Source organism: Dermacentor andersoni, chromosome 3 (assembly GCF_023375885.2).
Source record: "Dermacentor andersoni chromosome 3, qqDerAnde1_hic_scaffold, whole genome shotgun sequence".
NCBI lineage: Eukaryota > Metazoa > Arthropoda > Arachnida > Ixodida > Ixodidae > Dermacentor > Dermacentor andersoni.
Window position 1 is genome coordinate 208,968,151 of NC_092816.1, and position 18,378 is coordinate 208,986,528.

General features: G+C 51.9%; 1 long non-coding RNA gene across 1 annotated transcript in view; it reads right to left on the bottom strand.

Annotated features, from left to right (window-relative positions):
* The window catches only part of LOC129386083 (uncharacterized), a 56,785-nt gene that overhangs the window by 26,593 nt on the left and 11,814 nt on the right, over positions 1-18,378 (bottom strand). The window contains exon 2 of the long non-coding RNA XR_011893213.1: positions 17,136-17,343. This is a non-coding gene — a long non-coding RNA (uncharacterized lncRNA). The remainder of the gene's footprint in view (positions 1-17,135; positions 17,344-18,378) is intronic.

The following is an 18,378-nucleotide window of genomic DNA, read 5'->3' on the forward strand; positions in this document are numbered from 1 at the left end:
GTATCACAGGAAAATCGTAATTTGAAGCAATAGTGAAAACACGTGGGCGCTTGTGACAGAAATATCAGTGATAGGTGGGGAAGCTAGCCAAGTAATAGGTTTGTGTGTTGAAGTGCGCGACATCAATGCTAGTAGCTGTGAAGCTAAGAAGAAAAAGAAGTAAATATAAAGACTCCGCAGCTGGATGCAAGTGCAGCTCTTTCAGAAAAGATCAAGACCAAGAAGAATGCCAAGCATGAGATCACGCTGCGCCAGAAATAAATGAAAGGAAAATGAGCCAGTCAGGAAGTCACCGAAGCCCCAAACAAACAGTTTCGTAAAGACATGAAGCTCGAAAAAAACCACTCATCAAGCCAACACACAAGGCCCAAGGAAAAGAAGACAAAGTGCGTTGGAGATCCTTTTGATTCTTTCCCAAATATCTCAGTTGTTTTCACAGAAATAATTATTGTCTTCTAATTACATCCGCGTCTTTGCCAATCCCGTATAAAGGTGTAAGAAGCATGTGATGCCCCCTCGGCCAAAATCTTCAATGGCCCGCCAGGCTGGGTAGGCAACATTCGTCACAGCACCGCAATAAACACTGACGAGCACAGCTGCTCGGCGGTTAGTCATCGTTCATCCCCACCACGCTGCGGAGCGTCTGTCTGACGGAGGGTGCCTCGAGCTCTCCCTTGTTCACGAACCCGGGCGGATCGTGCCAATAGCGACGAGGATGGCGACGAGGCTCGCGATGAGTAGCCACGGATCGTCCCACGCCGCCGCGAGAGGCGAAACACCGCCTGCCGTTGCTGCCGCCATGCCGCTGTACGGAACGCTCGAGCCGCTCGAGGGAGATGGGTCCGCCTGGCCAATATACGAGGAAGAAGTCCAAGTGTTCGTCCGGGCAAACGACACACCCGAGGCCAAAGAGCGGGACATTTTCCTGGCCAGCTGCAGGACCCATGTCTTCAGTCTCCTGCTCGACCTTCTCAAGCCAGCCACGCCGCATGTTAAGACGCTGGGTGAGCTGCTCGCCATACTGCGCTCTCATTTCAACCCAGCACCGTCCACACTAATAGAACGTTTCCGCTTCAACAACCAGAGCTGCCGAGAAGTAGAGACCCTCGGGCAGTGCGTTGCTGCGCTACAAGGGTGAGCGAGTGCCTGAGCCTTCGGGGACCAGCTGTACTCGCTGCTTCGGGACCGTTTCGTCTGCCGCATCAAGAACCCCGCCATGCAGACTCTACTCCTGAACCGTCCCAACCCCTCCCTGGACGACACAGTGAAGGCAGCGCTCGCAATGGTGGCTCATCGTCGGCGAAAGCGGCGGTCACCTAGTTGGCGACAAAGGGCAGTACCTGCGGTCGCTGTGGTGGTGCCCACTCCCCCTCACAGCACCAGTTCTCTCAAGCACAATGCTTCACGTACGGGAAAATTAGGCCTGGTTCAAGCCCAGGTACCACACAAGCCCACCGCCAGGGTAGCCGTCGCGAAGGTAACCGAGGGAGGCGTGCGGCAGCAAGCTCAAGTTCTTCCGCGGCCAGTCTCCACATCGTGGCCGAGGACGCGCCGATTTCTGACTTGTGGCACACAGGCTTTGTTCCGTCGTCTGTGCCGCCGTACATGCTGACCGTCGAAATCTGTGGGCCCCCCATTTCTATGGAGCTGGACACGGGGGCAAGCGTGTCAGTAATGTACGGGAAACTCTTCAAACGTACTGTTCCTGACGTGCCCGTCGAGGCTTCGGGCGTGATGCTGCGCAGCTACTCCGGGCAGCTCTTCCAGGTTCAGCGTCAGGCACAGGTCAGCGTTCACTTTGGCGACACGGAGGCAACTCTTCCCCTCTACTTAAGCAAGGGGTCATCGCCGACGCTGCTGGACCGAAACTGGATTCATGCACTGGGCGTTTGTCGGCCAGAGTAACAGGAAGCGAGCCTTCATGTAGTGAAAGACGTCCCCAGCCTCCTGACCGAGTTCAAGTCCCTGTTCCAGCCAGGGGTGGGCGCATTCGCAGGTACAACAGCTGGCATCTATGTACCTGTGCCACATGTTTTGAAACCTCGCCCACTGTCGTTCGCCCTGAAGGATGGGGCCACCCAGGAGCTGCAACGGTTACAGCGAGATGGCTTCCTGGTGCCTGTCAAGACGTCTGAATGGGCCGCTCCCATCGTACCAGTCCTCAAGCGAGATGGCAGTGTCAGGATCTGCGGGGGTTTCAAGGTTACCATCAACCCCGTTGCTACAGTCGAGAAGTACCCGTAGCAACGGATTGAAGATCTCTGGTCAGCGTTGTCTGGTGGACAACGCTGACCAGAGATCAGAGAGTTCACCAAGCTCGACCTCAGAGATGCTTACCAACAGCTGGTGCTCCAGGATGCTTCCCGGAAATATGTCACAATATCAACAACTTTGGGGCTCTTCCAGTACACGCGCTTCCGTTCGGCGTGGCCTCAGCCCCAGCCATATTTCAGAGGGAGATGGACAACCTCTTCAGGGGCATGAGCCACGTGGCTGTGTACTTGGATGATATCCTGGTTACTGGCAGCGACGACGGGGACCCCCTGCAAGACCTGCACAACGTCCTGGCGCGACTGCAGGACGCCGGCCTCAAGCTCAAGCGGGAAAAGTACATTTTCCTGGCACCCAGTGCTGTTTACTTGGGACATGTCATTTTCCAGGCTGGCCTAGCCCCGGCTCCCAGCAAAGTTGATACTGTGCTCAAGGCGCCTATGCCCCAAAGCAAGGAGGAGCTTCAGAGCTACCTCGGCCTCATCAACTTCTACAGGAGTTCCTGCCGAAACTGTCGGCGCATCTACAGCCACTCCATCTTCTGCTTCGAGATGGTCAGCAATGGGTCTGGAAGAAGAAGCAGGACCCGGCCTTCCAACGCAGCAAGGAGCTAATCGCCAAGGCTCCAGTGCTAGTACATTTCGATCCTGCTCAGCCTATCGTCCTGACCGTAGATGCGTCACCGAATGGCGTGGGAGCCGTCTTGGCGCACCGGGACAAGATGGCCAGAAACGCCTTGTGTCGTTTGCTTCTCGCCGGCTTCATGCTGCAGAGCAACGCTACAGCCAGCTGGATAAGGAAGACCCGGCCCTCATGTTCGGTGTCGAACGCTTCTACCAGTATCTGTGGGGCCGGAAGTTCGAGGCGGTCACGGACCACAAGGCGCTGTTGGGCTGCTGGGGCTTGAGAAGACAGTTCCTGTGCAGGCATCACCTCGAGTTGTACGCTGGGCCTTGAGGCTGCCAGCTTACAGTTACCAGCTGGTTTAGCGTCCGGGAAAGGACCTGGGATCTGCTGACGGCCTAAGCCACCTACCCCTGCCAGAGGTGCCTGATGCTGTTCCAGAACCTTCTGAAGTTTTCATGCTGGAGCACGCGTACCCGGAGGTGCTCTCCAGATCTGTGGTATCGCAAGCGACCAGCCTGGACGCAGTGCTTTCTCAAGTGGTCAAGGTGGTGTCCCGTGGGCAGGAATTGGTTCAGCAGGCCTATAGCCACAAGGCCGCTGAGCTGAGCTTGCAGCAGGGCTGCCTACTGTGGGGTTCCAGGGTGGTGAACCCACAAAATCTCCGGTCCAGGGTCCTGCAGTTGCTGCACACGGGTCATCCTGGCGTGGATAAGACCAAGATGGTTGCCCGGTGCAATGTTTCGTGGCCTGGCCTGGCATCGCTCGCATGGTGCAGAGCTGCCAAATCTGCAACGAGCATCAGCGGGCCTTGAGTCATGAGAAAATCACCCCCTAGCCGTTCCCACAGAGACACTGGTCCCGCCTGCATGTGGATTTTGGGGGCCTTTCAAGTGCCATTACTTCCTGGTGGTGGTGGACGCCTTTTCAAACTGGGTGACGGTTCTACCTGTCACCACTGCATGAGCAGGCGCGACCATTGCAGCGCTACGATAGGTCTTCGTCGCCCAGAGGTTGCCGGACGTCATCGGGTCCGACAATAGTGCCACTTTCACCAGCGCAGAGTACCTGGCCTGGCTGAGGAAAAACGGAATCCGCCGGATGATGGTTCCGCCGCACCACCCTGCTTCAAATGGTGCAGCCGAGCGGGGGGTGTCAACCATCAAGGACAAGCTCAAGAGAGCCACACTGGGGATTTCCGGATGCAGATTGCCCGGATACTGTTTCGGTACCGAACCACGCTCCACGATGTCAATGGCCTTGCCCCCTGTGAGCTCCTGCTGGGTTGGATGGTGAACTCACCCTTGGACGTCTTGCATCCGGACCTGCAATCCACAGTGCTCCTGAAGCAGCTGAAGCAGAAGCTGGCTGCTGACCAAGGGTGCCGTCCCGGGCCTTTGCCGGAGTCGAGAGCTCCAGGTTTCGCCAGGAACTTCCGTGCTGGCCCACCCTGGTCTTCCGGACAGGTGGTGTCTCCTGCCAGTGCCTTATCGCTGCTCGTTCGCATGCCAGACGGGGCCACATGGCACAGACACGCCGACCATGTTAGGCGTCGACTCGGGACCTGGCCAGCACCCTCAACTGCCACTTCAGAGTTCCAGCCCGCAGGAAGACTAGCGGCAACACCAGTCGCTTCCAGTGGAGCACCGTCCACCTCGGAGGCGGCAAGCGTTGCCAGTGGTGCGGCTCCTGTTGGGCCGGTGTCAAATCCAGCACCACACACAAGGCCGACCATTGCGGATTCTACGGATGGAGCGAGGCTGCCTCAGGCAGCACCCAGCGTTGCCACAGCCGGCCCGTCCACACCAGTCCCTAGGCGGAGTACTCGACGGCGGAGGCCAGCGGATTGTTACACTCCTGGGTAGCAGGCACCATCGACCCGGCTAGGACGGCGGCAGAGCCGTATGCTCTGTACTTGGACGCTTGTTGTCGACAAATAAACTGGGGGTAAAGGGGTGTAACAAGCATTTGATGCCCCCTCGGGCATAATCTTCGATGGCCCGCCAGCCTCGGTAGGCAACATTGGTCACCGCATCGCAATAAACAGCGACGCGCACAGCTGCTCGGCGGTCAGTCATCGTTTGTCACCACCACGCTGCGGAGCGTCTGTCTAACGGAGGGAGCCTCGAGCCCTCCCTTGTTCACGAACCCGGGCGCATCGTGACAAAAGTTATGGCCAAGTGACTGAGGGCAAACAAACAAGGCTGGTGTAGTTTGAGCAAGCCACACAGGAAGAACGCCGGCCACCGGACTGGAAGTTCAACACGAGCTATCGGGTCCCGAATCCGAACCACCGCGACTTTGACCATCCGGAGTCAGCAGTCAAGGGCTGGGGTATGCCTTCCAGCGCATGGCTACTTTACCTCGCCCAGCGTCCCCACCGCGTGGTCTGCGGACGCCTGTGCCTACCGGTGTAACCTGAGCGGTCGGGCTACGCGTGCGAATTTACGTATGGTCGCCTGGCCAGGAAGCACTGCTTACCGGCCACTTCCATCCTCAAGGTTCCCGGTGCCATGCCTTTCCCTCGGTCAGCCGGAATTACCGCGCTTCAGCCATCTTCTATACGTGGCTCTGCAGGTCTACTGCATTGGCGATCTCGTCGGCGTTTCGCCCACTGATTACGCAATGATAAACTGTTCTTGAGTAGACGGAATTGCATGCTCCCACTTATAGTTTTCTTACCGCCTTGAATTTCCCTCTGATGTTAAGATTGCTTAGGCAAGGTGTGCTGTTAGCGGCGTCTGAACCTTAATGTCGTAGTTTTGCTTTTGTGTGTACTAAATGTTTTTGTATCAGTGTTAACAGCTTTGTCTTTGGTGGGTACTTTCAGATATAGACTCAGAGAGCAGTTCAATACCTTTCAAGAAGCTGTTTCGCAATTTATCGTCTAGGAAATTTCTAAGTGCCTTGAACGACCAACATGCGGGAATTACGAGAGTTGGTAGAGCTTAAGAGTCAGAGGGGTGCTGAGGTAAAGCATCGGGGGCGGAACAAGGAGCGAGCTGCAGAGCGAGAAACAAAAAAGAAGCAGTTGGAATGTGAATGAAAGGCGAAGACGGAGCAGCTTCAACACGAGAATTGTAAGTTGCTGTTGCGTCTAAAAGTCGTCCAAGCTGAAAGGATACGTATTCAGAAGGAGACTCAGCATCTTGACTCGTATGTTTAGATGGGCTCACCAAAAGCCTACCTTGTCGGAACAAACCAGGGTCCCCCTTTAATTACGGCACATGCAGCATGCGCAACATGGTCACGATGTTATCGCCCTTGGACTTTATACGGAACATGATGGCGACGGCAGGAATGTGCCTAGAGTCTCCCTACAATTGCTATTGCAATAATATTGCTACGGGATAGTATTTCCAATGACGAAGAGCCGAGCAGTAAGAAGACGACGACGACGATTGGAAGCTAGCGCGGGCTGGTGCCTCTTGGCCAACGGCGGCGTATTGCCTTGTAAATATACTTGTAAATAGCTTTTCGTCGGCGTCTTCCTACGTAACATATCTGGTGGAGGTGGACGTTCCCTGTACCTCGTCACGGAGCTTCGCAGTGGACGGTACGTCGAGACTTCCTTCATGGCTCACGGCGACGACAACCCGACTCCGCCGGCTCCGACACCTGCTGCCACTTCGACGACCTACATCACTCTCCCCGCTCCCCGTGATCCTGGCGTATTCTCGGCAAAAGATGGGGAAGACGTCGACGACTGGTTCAGCCTGTACGAACACGTCAGCCGCCATAACCGGTGGGGCCCTACTATCATGCTCGCCAATGTAGTCTTTTACCTCGGTGGTACACCTCGAGTTTGGTATCGGACCCACGAAGATGAGCTGACCAGTTGGGATTCGCTTAAGCAAAACCTTCGAGACTTGTTCGGCAACCCCTACGGTCACCAACTTGCCGCGCAGAAGGCGCTTTGCAGTCGTGTGCAGACGTCAACGGAGCCCTACGTCACGTACATTCAGGACGTCTGGGCTCTGTGCCGCAAAGTTGACGCACACATGACTGAGTCCGACAAGGTCTCCCACATCCTCAAAGGCATTGCCGATGACGCATTCAACTTGCTCGTATTTAACAACGTGGCGACAGTGGATGCAGTTATAAAAGAGTGGCGCCGCCTGGAACTCGCCAAAAGCCGACGTATCGACCAACAGTTTGCCCGTCTGCCCAACACCCCAGCGACATCTTCCTGTGCCGACGCTCCTCGTCCCGACAACACTGGCGATGTTACCAGGATTGTCCGGCGTGAGATCGAGGCCGCCTATCCGGCTGCCTTTGACTCCAGCCCCTCCAATGCACCTGCAGTCACTGTTTCCCTGATTCAGGCAGTTGTCCGCCAGGAGTTTGCCAACATGGGTATTCACACCATCTGCTCGGCCCATCGCCCTGATACCCATCCGGCTTCTTCGATTGCACCCCGTCCAGCACCTTCTTACCGATCACGTTTCCGCAACCCCTCTGAATGGCGCACTGCAGACGACAAGCCAATTTGTTTTCGCTGCCATCGAATTGGGCACATTTCTCGGCACTGTCGCAGTCGCTGGAGTTCCCTGAACCAGTCTACATATACTGCCTACTCTCGCCCCCCAGGTGGCCTTTCTCGTCCCTATGCTGCCCGCTCAGATAATGCCGCCACCGATTCTCCTGCGCCGAACCGCCCCTATTCTCGTTCGCCTTCGCCCCAACGACGACAATGTCGCTCCCCCCAGCCCCGTCGCTCCTATTCGCCGACTCCCTTCGGACGCCGCTCCCGGCCGGAAAACCAGACGATGCAGCGCCTCGAGATGACGCTGCATTGCTCCCTACGCCGCCAAATCCTCTCCTGATGTTGCCCACTCATCTGAACCTTCTTGACGTGCAAGTCGACGGTGTTCCTGTATCTGCTCTCATAGACACTGGGGCGCATTTATCGGTAATGAGTGCTGACGTTCGTAACCGGCTGAGGAAAATAATCACGCCCACCACGACGCCTGTTGTCTGTGTCGCCGATGGCGGAACAGCCCCTGTAATTGATATGTGTGCCGCCCGCGTCTCCTTCGCCGATCGCTCCACTACCGTGTTATTCACAGTCATCGCTCACTGTGCCCACGACATCATCCTCGGCTTAGACTTCCTCTCCGCACATTCTGCTCTCATCGATTGCTCCTCCAGTACTCTCCGCCTCGACCTGCCTGTTCTGGATCCCGCTGAACAACACCCTACTCGCCTCAGTTCCGTCGACTTCGTTCGCTTGCCACCTTCGGCACTGACTTACGTTGACTTCGTGTCATCCCTACTAGTCCCCGACGGTCACTACATCGCGGCTCCTATGCAAGACGTCCTCCTTACACACGAGATCACAGTACCTCATACAGTTTTATCTATTACGGCGAATAGCGTCTGCCTGCCAGTGGTCAATTTTTGCTTGACGACACAAGTGCTGCCACGCGGGATGTCTCTGGCCCAACTTTGCCCATTCGAGGATCACTCTGTAGCATCGATTTCAGTAGACGACAAATCAGCCGATCCTCCTCTACCATCGCAGTCGGCAACTTGTACCATCGCCAACTTACATAAAATGATTGCACCCGATATGTAGTCCGAGCACGCTCGGGCGCTCTACCGCGTTCTGATTTCCTACCAAGACATTTTTGACTTTAACGATCGTCCTTTGGCACAAACAACAGCTGTTAAACATCGCATTAATACCGGCGATGCCCCTCCTATTCATCGCCGCCCGTATCGAGTATCACCGGCTGAGCGTCAAGTTATTCACACCGAAGTTCGCAAAATGCTTGCCAAGAACATTATTGAACCGTCATGCAGTCCATGGGCGTCACCTGTTATGCTGGTAAAAAAGAAAGATGGCTCATGGCGCTTTTGCGTGGATTATCGGCACCTTAACAGGGTTACCAAAAAGGATGTGTATCCCCTACCTCGGATTGATGACGCCCTTGACTGCCTCCACGGTGCTCGCTATTTCTCCTCTATTGACCTTCGCTCCGGCTATTGGCAGATTGCCGTGGGCGATCTCGACCGCGAGAAGACTTCCTTTGTAACACCCGACGGTCTTTATCAATTCAAAGTGATGCCGTTCAGTCTATGTAACGCTCCTGCCACTTTTGAACGCATGATGGACTCCCTTCTTCACGGTTTCAAATGGTCCACGTGCCTGTGCTACTTGGACGACGTTATAGTATTCTCCCCAACATTCGCTAAGCACTTCGAGCGCCTCTCAGTAGTCCTGGACGTTCTTCGGCGAGCCGGTCTGTAACTCAACGCATCGAAGTGCCAATTCGCCCGTCGTCAGATTACCGTCCTTGGACATCTCGTTGACGCGAACGGAGTGCAACCGGACCCAGGCAAGATCCATGCTGTTACGCACTTCCCTCTTCCAAAGTGTGTCAAGGATGTGCGCAGCTTCACCGGCCTTTGCTCGTACTTCCGCGGTTTCGTGGAAAATTTCGTGGCCATAGCACGACCACTAACCGAGCTTTTGAAGAAAGACGCCCCTTTCCAGTGGGGCGATAACGAGGCCTCTACATTCTCGCTTCGAATCGACCTTCTCACAACGCCTCCCGTTCTGGCCCATTTCGATCCTTCTGCGCCTACCGAAGTCCGTACTGATGCCAGCGGTCACGGAATTGGCGCAGTACTGGCACAACGCCAGCGTGGCCATGACCGTGTTATCGCTTACGCCGGCAGGCTGCTCTCGCCCGCGGAGCGCAACTATTCCATCACTGAGCGTGAGTGTCTGGCCCTAGTTTGGGCGGTTGCGAAGTTCCGCCCATACTTATATGGCCGACACTTTTCCGTTATCACAGACCATCACGCGCTTTCCTTGTTATGCTCATTGAAAGACCCTACAGGAAGACTTAGTCGCTGGGCCTTACGCCTCCACGAGTATTCGTTCTCTGTCACCTACAAGTCTGGCCGACTACACAAGGACGCTGACTGCCTGTCTCGCTACCCGGTAGACGAGCCTGACGACGCCGACAGTAGTGCCGCCGACGGCATTTTCTCTGTGTCTGCCTTCGCTAACATCGCCGATGAACAGTACCGAGACCTATCGCTGCGAGTACTCATCGAGCGTCTGCGCTCTACACCTACCGACGCATCCGTTCACCGATATGTCCTCCAGGGCGGCATTCTGTACCGAAGGAACTTCTTCCCTGATGGCCCTGATCTTATTCTTGTCGTGCCAAAACATCTGCGACAGAATGTGCTCTTTGAGATGCATGACGCACCCACTGCAGGACATGTTGGGGTAACCCGCACGTACGACCGCGTCCGCCGCCGCTTCTATTGGCCTGGTCTCGCTCGCTCCCTCCGACGCCATGTTGCTGCCTGTGATCCCTGCCAGCGTCGGAAAACACCTCAGGTGCTACCTTCCGGTCATCTCCAGCCGATCACCGTCCCTGTGGGACCGTTCTTTCGTGTTGGATTAGACCTCCTCGGTCCCTTTCCCACTTCATCCTCTGGGAACAAATGGGTAGCCGTCGCAACTGATTACGCCACCCGATACGCTATCACGCGGGCTCGCCACTGACGTCGCTGACTTTCTCTTGCGTGACATCATCTTAGTGCATGGCGCCCCGCGACAGCTGCTTACTGACCGTGGTCATAACTTCCTCTCGAAAGTTATCGCCGACATTGTGCGTTCCTGCTCTATTCAACACAAGCTGACTACCTCATAGTATCCTCAAACCAATGGCCTGACAGAGCGGTTAAACCGTACTCTTATCGACATGCTGTCCAAGTGCGTTTCGAAGGACCACCACGACTGGGACGTTGCCCTTCCTTACGTCACATTTGCTTATAATTCTTCCCGGCACGACACCGCCGGATTTTCTCCATTTTATCTACTCTACGGTCGCGAACCGACCTTGTCCCTTGACACGGTACTTCCTCCTGCTTCGATCTCAGCAACCGAGTATGCGCGCGACGCCATCGCCCTCGCCGACCATGCACGCCAGCTTGCCCGTGCTCGACTGACGGACTTGCAAACCACGCAGCAGCGTCAGTACAACGCCCGCCACCGTGACGTACAGTTTTCGCCTGGTGCACTCGTGCTCCTGTGGTCGCCCTCTCCTCACGTCGGACTTTCAGAAAAGCTCCTTTCGCGATACACAGGGCCCTACCGCGTGCTGCGCCAGGTGACGCCTGTGACGTACGAAATTGCTCCTGTGAGCTCAACCTCGTCATCTACTCTGGCATCTAGTGATGTCGTGCACGTCAGTAAGCTCAAGACCTACTACACTGCTTCAGAGTCCGGCCTTTAGTCACTCCGGGACGGCGCTTTTGCCGCCGGGGGTAGTGCTACGGTATAGTATTTCCAATGACGAAGAGCCGAGCAGTAAGAAGGCGACGACGACAATTGGAAGCTAGCGCGGGCTGTTGCCTCTTGGCCAACTGCGGCGTATTGCCTTGTAAATATATTTGTAAATAGCTTTTCGTCGGTGTCTTCATACGTAACAATATAATAAGGGTATTCGGCAACTGAAGCGTCCCGTGGCCTTTACTTTCCGCAAAAGAAGTAACGAAATCGAACTTCCACCATGCGGCAATTCACTGCGCCACAACAATGTCTTTTTTTTTCTTTTGTGGGGCTGGAGCACTGAAATGAAAAAAAAAGAAATAAAGCAAAAAAAACTAAGTTGCCCAAAGTCTAATGCCTACTTTGGGCGACTAATGTGGCTACCGAAATATTATCGAAGAAAACGTGAGATGGTTGGCCCACAGAGAACCATACGCATACTGCTCAGTATCCTACGCCGGCGAGACAAGACTTTCCAGAGAGTTTGAGCTCCAGCGAACGCGTTGCAATCTGTCTAGTCCCCACAGTGATGGCGGTGAGCGACCATTGTTTCTTTAGCTAGTCGTATAGCTAGGCGTCCAAAACTCTGCTTAACAAAAATGTACTCGGCCCGACCAAAACGAACGTGCACGAAAGTGCGCCGCGCGGTGGTCGGAGCAACACGAGAAAAACGCATGCGCTCTGGCTGGCTTTCGCAGCCCGCGGGTAGCGAGAACAAGAAAACTGAAGTGGCTCAATGTGTCCTTGCGAATAAAAGTCAAAGTAGAAAAATAAATAAGAACGTAGTTACGCATGCTGGCTTTAGTGTGTTGACATGAATGTGATGGCGCAGGTGTAAAAAAATTTTAGTGTTCTTTTCTGTTACATGACGGCCCGAATGAACCACGACAACGCTTCGTATCACCGGACGTCACTGCGTGTTTTGTCAACTTGTCTGATAGTGTGTTGATTTGACTTGTGTTTCTATGTGGTCCGATATACGACTTTATAAAACTTAATGCACATTTGGCGTCAAATGTTTATGACAACAATAACCCACACAGTTCCGTAGTTGAAAATCTAAAGCATGACTTTGGAAATGTCAACGTACCTTTCACTTCAAAAGTTTATGGGAACTTTATATGCGTAAAGTATTAGAATTTAAATCCATGCGCTCCGTCGATTACGCGGCCTCCGCGAGACGCCTTGACAAGCCCGCTCGTCATCAAAACGTCCTTCAAACTTTGAACTCGGATGGGGCTCCTTGCTTTATGGGACTCCCGGTGCATGGCCGTTGCCGCGAAATGAAGCCCGAGTTTGCAATGTTCGCGTTGAAATGTCTTTTCGAGTGTGAAAAAGAAATTCTAGACAAAATGCAGAATGACTTCCGTTGCCAGGGGTTGTTTTGGTCATTGTTGCATAATAGCGCTAAAAAATTTCGCGATGCGGCTGAAGCCCCATAAGCCCCGCATCTGGCTACGCCCCTGAGTTGGGGTACATCCCACTGTTTTCGAAGTGTTCGGCAAGGCGGATGAGCATCACGTGTTCCGCAGCCTTACTTACACACGAGGTGATTCAGATTGGTGTTGCATTATGTATGATGGGGGTTTTCTGGGGCTTGGGTATTAGGACGGTGAGGGATGTTTTCCAATCGGGGGGGGGGATCTTGCCCTGCTTCCAAATTGAGTTGATTTGTTTTGTGAGATATTCGATTGATTTTCTGTCTAGATTGTTAAGTGTTGTGTTGCTAATGCCATCGGGGCCAGGGGCTGATTTAGTATTGATGTTGTGAAGGGCAGTACCAATTTCTTCGAGCTCAAACTCTTGATCTAGTTCCAGGTTATCCGCGCCCACATAGTTAGGGTATGTGCTGTTGCTGTTAGCGTCAGCCAGCGATAGATATTTGTTGGTGAGCTTGTTAATAAGGTCTGTGGGAGTGGAGTTCTGTAACGCCACGTGGATTGCCTTATCTATGGCGCGATGCTGGCTTGATTTGGTTCTAGTGCTGTCTAGAAGATGTTTAAGCAGGTTCCAGGCGCCATTGTTCCCTATCTGGAAGTCGGTGGTGTTGCAGACCTCGTCCCACTGCTGCCTGGTAAGCTTAGAGCTTAGAGCTTGATAAGCTCCAATATCTTGTTTTCTTTAGTAATCTGCGTTTGAGACGCTGTCCCTTCCACCGGGATATGAGTGGCTGTTTGGCCTCGAGCATGTGGGCTAGATGGTTGCCTGCACTTTCTATTGGCAGGTCTCTATTTCCGAGGCGGCAACTATGATATCATACTTGAGCTGTTTCACCCATCATTCTGGCGTGGGTATGGGTTGGTCATTGAGCCCATTTTCTCTGATTTCTCTGGATTTTGCCCAATCTACGAAAGTGTGAACATTAGGGATTCGTGTGGTTAATGGGAAAGTTAATTCGTTTATGCAGTGGTCACTGCCTAGATACTCGAGGAGAATACGCCAGCGGAATTCAGTGGTGTTCCTGACAAATAACAGGTCGGGCGTCGTGTCTGTGCATGTAGAGGTGCCTGTTCTGGTAGGCAATGCCGGGTCTGCGAGGAGGATGAGATCTAGTTCGGTTGAGTTTTACCACAGATGTTTGCCCTTAGCTGTGTCCTACTTGTAGTCCGAGATGCAGCAGGAAGCATTAAGGTATCGGGTGACTACAAGCGGCTTATCACCGTCTTTGCTACATGCTTTTTTCAGGGTTAGCTTGAATCTCTGTGGGTGGTGTTTGGGGCTGCTGTAAATGTTAAGAACTCATGGGCTTATAGCCTTGCGGTTCTTTGGAATTATTTCGCTCATGATATGGTTCAGAGTACTACTGGGTACGTTGAGGTCGTGTTGAATGTGGGTTAATTTGCTATTGATTAGAGTAGCTATCCCGTTATGACCACAGGTTTCTGCTACGGACTATATCCTGTGAGTGTAGAGATAGCCCTATTGATTTCCCGTAGGAGAATTAAATGTGGTGCATCACCTGTGGCACGAAAAAATTGCTGTAAGGGCGCGTTTTTGCTCAATTCAGTTCAATTATCAGATTCCAAAAGCTTCAGAGTGATTGGCCATGTTGTTGAATATGTGTGTAGTGAGGGTCCAAAGGTTGAACCTGACGTAGAGGGGCTAGGGGCGATCTATTTGGAACCACAGTAATCTGATAAGCCGAGATTTCTATTGATTGGGTGTTGGTTTCCATGGAGCGCACCGCTTGGTCTAGATCAGCGACTGTGCCACGGATGTGTTCCATTTGCTGTATTATTATATTCTGCCCTTCCGTGAGTACGTTGAAGCATTGAACTAATTTGTCTAATATATCTGTATTATCGTTGCTCGCTTTGGCTGCTTTGATATGCTGTGTGGCCGAGCTCGCTTTCCTTTTAGCCGTTTTTGACGCTTGTTCGACTGCCGGTATGTCCATTGTTTCAATTTCTGAGTTGTTTTCTTTGGCTGGTACGGTAAGGGAAGCTCGAAGTTGCTCAATTTCATCCATGAGGCTAACAACCAATTTCCTGAGTTCTAGGTTGCCGTGTTGGAGTCTTCTGATTGCGTCGGAATTGTTATTAGGCTCTGGCGGTGCAGCTGAAGCTACTTCACTCGCTCGTTGTGATTGAAGTCGCTGGGCCAAGGTGGCTCCGGCTCCCTCATCCTGGCTGGGCACCACGTGGCCGTTTGGTCGGTCGGTGCGCCCCGGACGTCGAACCGAGTCCTGGTCTCGTGCTTGTCCATGTTGGGTCCTCGGGATCGGCTCCGGGGTCCCCTTGATTGGCTGCGTGATGTTCCTCTACGGTTCTTGGATCTGTTTCTTGATCTCGATCTTCCGCGGGCTACGTTGCCCCTGCTTGGTAGAGATAGGGTGATATAAGAGAATTGTTGCTCGTTCAGCCTGAATGTGCTCTGTTGGATCCCTTGATTAGAGGTCAACGTTGCTCTCTTTTCGATTCTACGTTTGCTAACGACGTAGGGAAGTTGGCAGCGTTGCCTGTATTTCTTGCCAGCCATGATATGTTCCTCTCCGCATAGGGAGCATTGTGGAGTGCAGTTAGGTGCTTCCGTGCGATTTGCTCTTCGACAGCCCCTGCAGATGGGCTTGTCTAGTGATGGGCAGACATCCACTCGATGTCCCAGTCGTCCGCAGGCATAGCAATTGTCTATCTGCCTGCGGTATATCACGCAGAGTATCAGGGCGTTGCCATATCTTACGCAGTTTGGAACTTTAAAACAGTCGAAAGCAATGACGACCGTATCAAATCAAATCAAATCAAGTGATATTTTATTCTTCAGGAAGTATCTGGATGGTCACCTGGGCTAAAAGCTGTACGAACAGCTTGACGAAGACCCAGTTTGGTATCTTTAATTCGTTTGGCTGCCAGGGCCAGAGGAATATGCGCATTAACAGTGTTGCGCTTGAGTGCGTCTTCGTTTTTGCTGAACGGGTTGTTTCTAATAACGCCTTTACAGGTCTCGTGCGGCAACCTTATCGGTATGGTCATTGATGATAATGTGTCTGACAGTGGCATACTCGGTTCCATTCTACTAGAGTGGCGTGCTCACCCCAACTATGTTCTGTTGCAAGTTAAGGCATACTATGTCCCTCGCTTCCCTCGCTTGGCCGCTTCAATGCAAGCTGTCATTGTTATTGCGTCAGCCACTGGTGTGATGCCCAATTTGCCAATATTAGGTCCTCCACAGATTCTGATGATGATCTTAATATCGTCCGCAGGCAAAGGAGGTATTTTACTCTGTATAACAATGCTTTTTCTAACGGTAGAAGCTTTGCCATTGCTTGCTTTTGGTGGTGGTGTCCCCGTAGGGGTAGTATGCATGGTTAAACACGCTCCCTTGCCGGTCCTACTGTCCCTGGGTGCAATGATTTTCCAGCCGTCGGTCTCGTTGCAATCCTCAGGGCTCATGTCTGCTCCTTCGACGGTGGATCTCATGTCGCCGGAGTGGGGGAACGCGCCCGGGGCGTCGCCGGAACGCTAGATGAGGCCCGTCTCCTGGTTAGGCCTACCGCTGTGGCCGTACTCGTCGTTAGAAATCACAAAAAGGGCAGTACATTGGTTGAAAAATCACTCACAGACGTAAGAATGGTGTCCACTTGTAACAAGGAACTTCACCGATCAAGTCAATACAAAAGAAGGTATCAATTCACAAGATTTCGGTGCGAAAAGTGACGAAAAAGGGGGAGGCGATGTGAATGTGTCCTACCCGTCCGGCTTCTTCCCTTCCTCCTGCCCATGACCACCCCGAAAATTGGGTGCTGGCTGGCTAAAAAGCTTCACGCTTGATGATGCCTTTATTGCAGCAGACCTCCATTCACAGGAGCTTAGATATATTCGTCACTTCACGCTTCTTCGCAAGTACATTCTATGTGTAAGGTTAGGGACGGGTATGTTGAAACAAAATAGTTCTGTGTTAGTAACTGTGTTCGAGAACCGTGTTCGTATGTTGTGCAAAGAATTGAATACCTCAGAGCCTTCTATCAGACGTTCTGTTTCTAGAATACTTTGCTGACGAATTTAAGTACTCTTATCCTGGTGAGAAATTAGAAATATGTATGCTATAGTGTTAAAGGCCTTTACATTGCAGCTTTTCCTCATAGGCTTCATTGCCACATTTACTGTTGCTTTAAACAATAAATCATTGAATTATTTTGTGGACACGCAATATGATTTTTTGTACATATTGTACAACGAAAACAATATGTTGTAGAAAATCTCCCTTTAGCAATTTCGATGTTCCTGCTCCACTTCATCTAGTTACCTGGATGTCCGTCGGGACCCTGGACAGACAAAAACAATAACATGTATATTCACTAAAAGCCGAGATATGATACTCAGCCACGGTGTCCGTTACTAAGTCACACTATGAAACAAACTGGTGCTAACCTAAAAGTCTATGTAACGGTAAGATAACTTTACTGCGTCCGTTCGCGCACTATTAAATATGCCAAAATTACATTTACCGGTAGTCAGCTGTGCATTTCTCAATAGAATAGAAGTTATTTCTGTTTCCTCCGCATCCTTTATAATCAAATGATTCACATTGGTCAGTGGCTCTGTTGTAGAAGTAACTTCTTCTACGGCAAGTTGCATTCCCGCTAATTTCATAACATATCCAAGCTTTCTTCTCGTTTCTCTCTCCTGCAGCACATTCAGGTGGCGCTACATTTCCTGCAAAAGTAAAATGAGAGAATCCGGGCGTTTTATAACACTTCCTAATAAATCTAAAGATTCGTACTATTTCTTTACATAGGTAAAAAATATGCTTAAATACAAAAGTCGAAACATTCGCAAATTCGAGATATAAGATAATGAAAGTTTTTAAACGAAGGTACAGCTCCACCGTCTCCAATGCATAAAATGATAGCGAGGAAACTCCTTCTGTGGAGATGCGCTCGTAGAACATTCACAGTTGCAAGCCTAGAGTAATTGTACGCATAACACAACCGCATGGGCGTATAGAATACCCCTGATCTTTCTCTGTTCATAAGTGCAGTATTTGTGCTCTGTCCATGTTACCGGCCGCGAAGTGGAGCTACTGCAGCGTCGAGCACATTCGTTCATAGCTCATAGGATTGCTTAACAGCTGCATGCTACTGTTTCTCTGTTGAGAGACAGGGGACGCCAACATAAAAAAGTCTGTTATTTTGAAGTTATTTTATTATTGAGCTTTCGTGTAACCAGACAATGATCTCAACACACACGCACAAAACAAGGAGAAGCTAAAGTTCACATAAGCATTACAGGTGCTCCTTTTGCGGAAAGAGTTCTCCAGTCGGAAAACGCTACATCGATAAAGCAAGAAATTGGAAATGAACAGCAATATTCAGGAGAAAAACAAAGCATCATTTCAGTACTGCTCAAAAAAAAGAAAATAACAATCATCCACTCCACGCTTTGCCTCAAGCAGGAGCATGTGTATTGTGTCTGCATGTAAAAGAGATATGACAGCCAACTACTGTTTAGCTTGTGTGAGACCGAAATATGTGAAACATGTGCATTCGGATAAGATTAGGCCGGTGGCGTATAAAGTGTTTCTTGAGCGGGGACCAAACAGCCAAACACCGAACTTCTCTTCCCTCCTCTCCATATTACATCGACATAAGCCAATGTTTACATCATGTGCAGGATGAAAGCCTCTCCCAGGGATCTCCAATCAACCCTGTCTTTCCCTAACTGATTTTAACTTGCGCCTGCAAGTTTCCT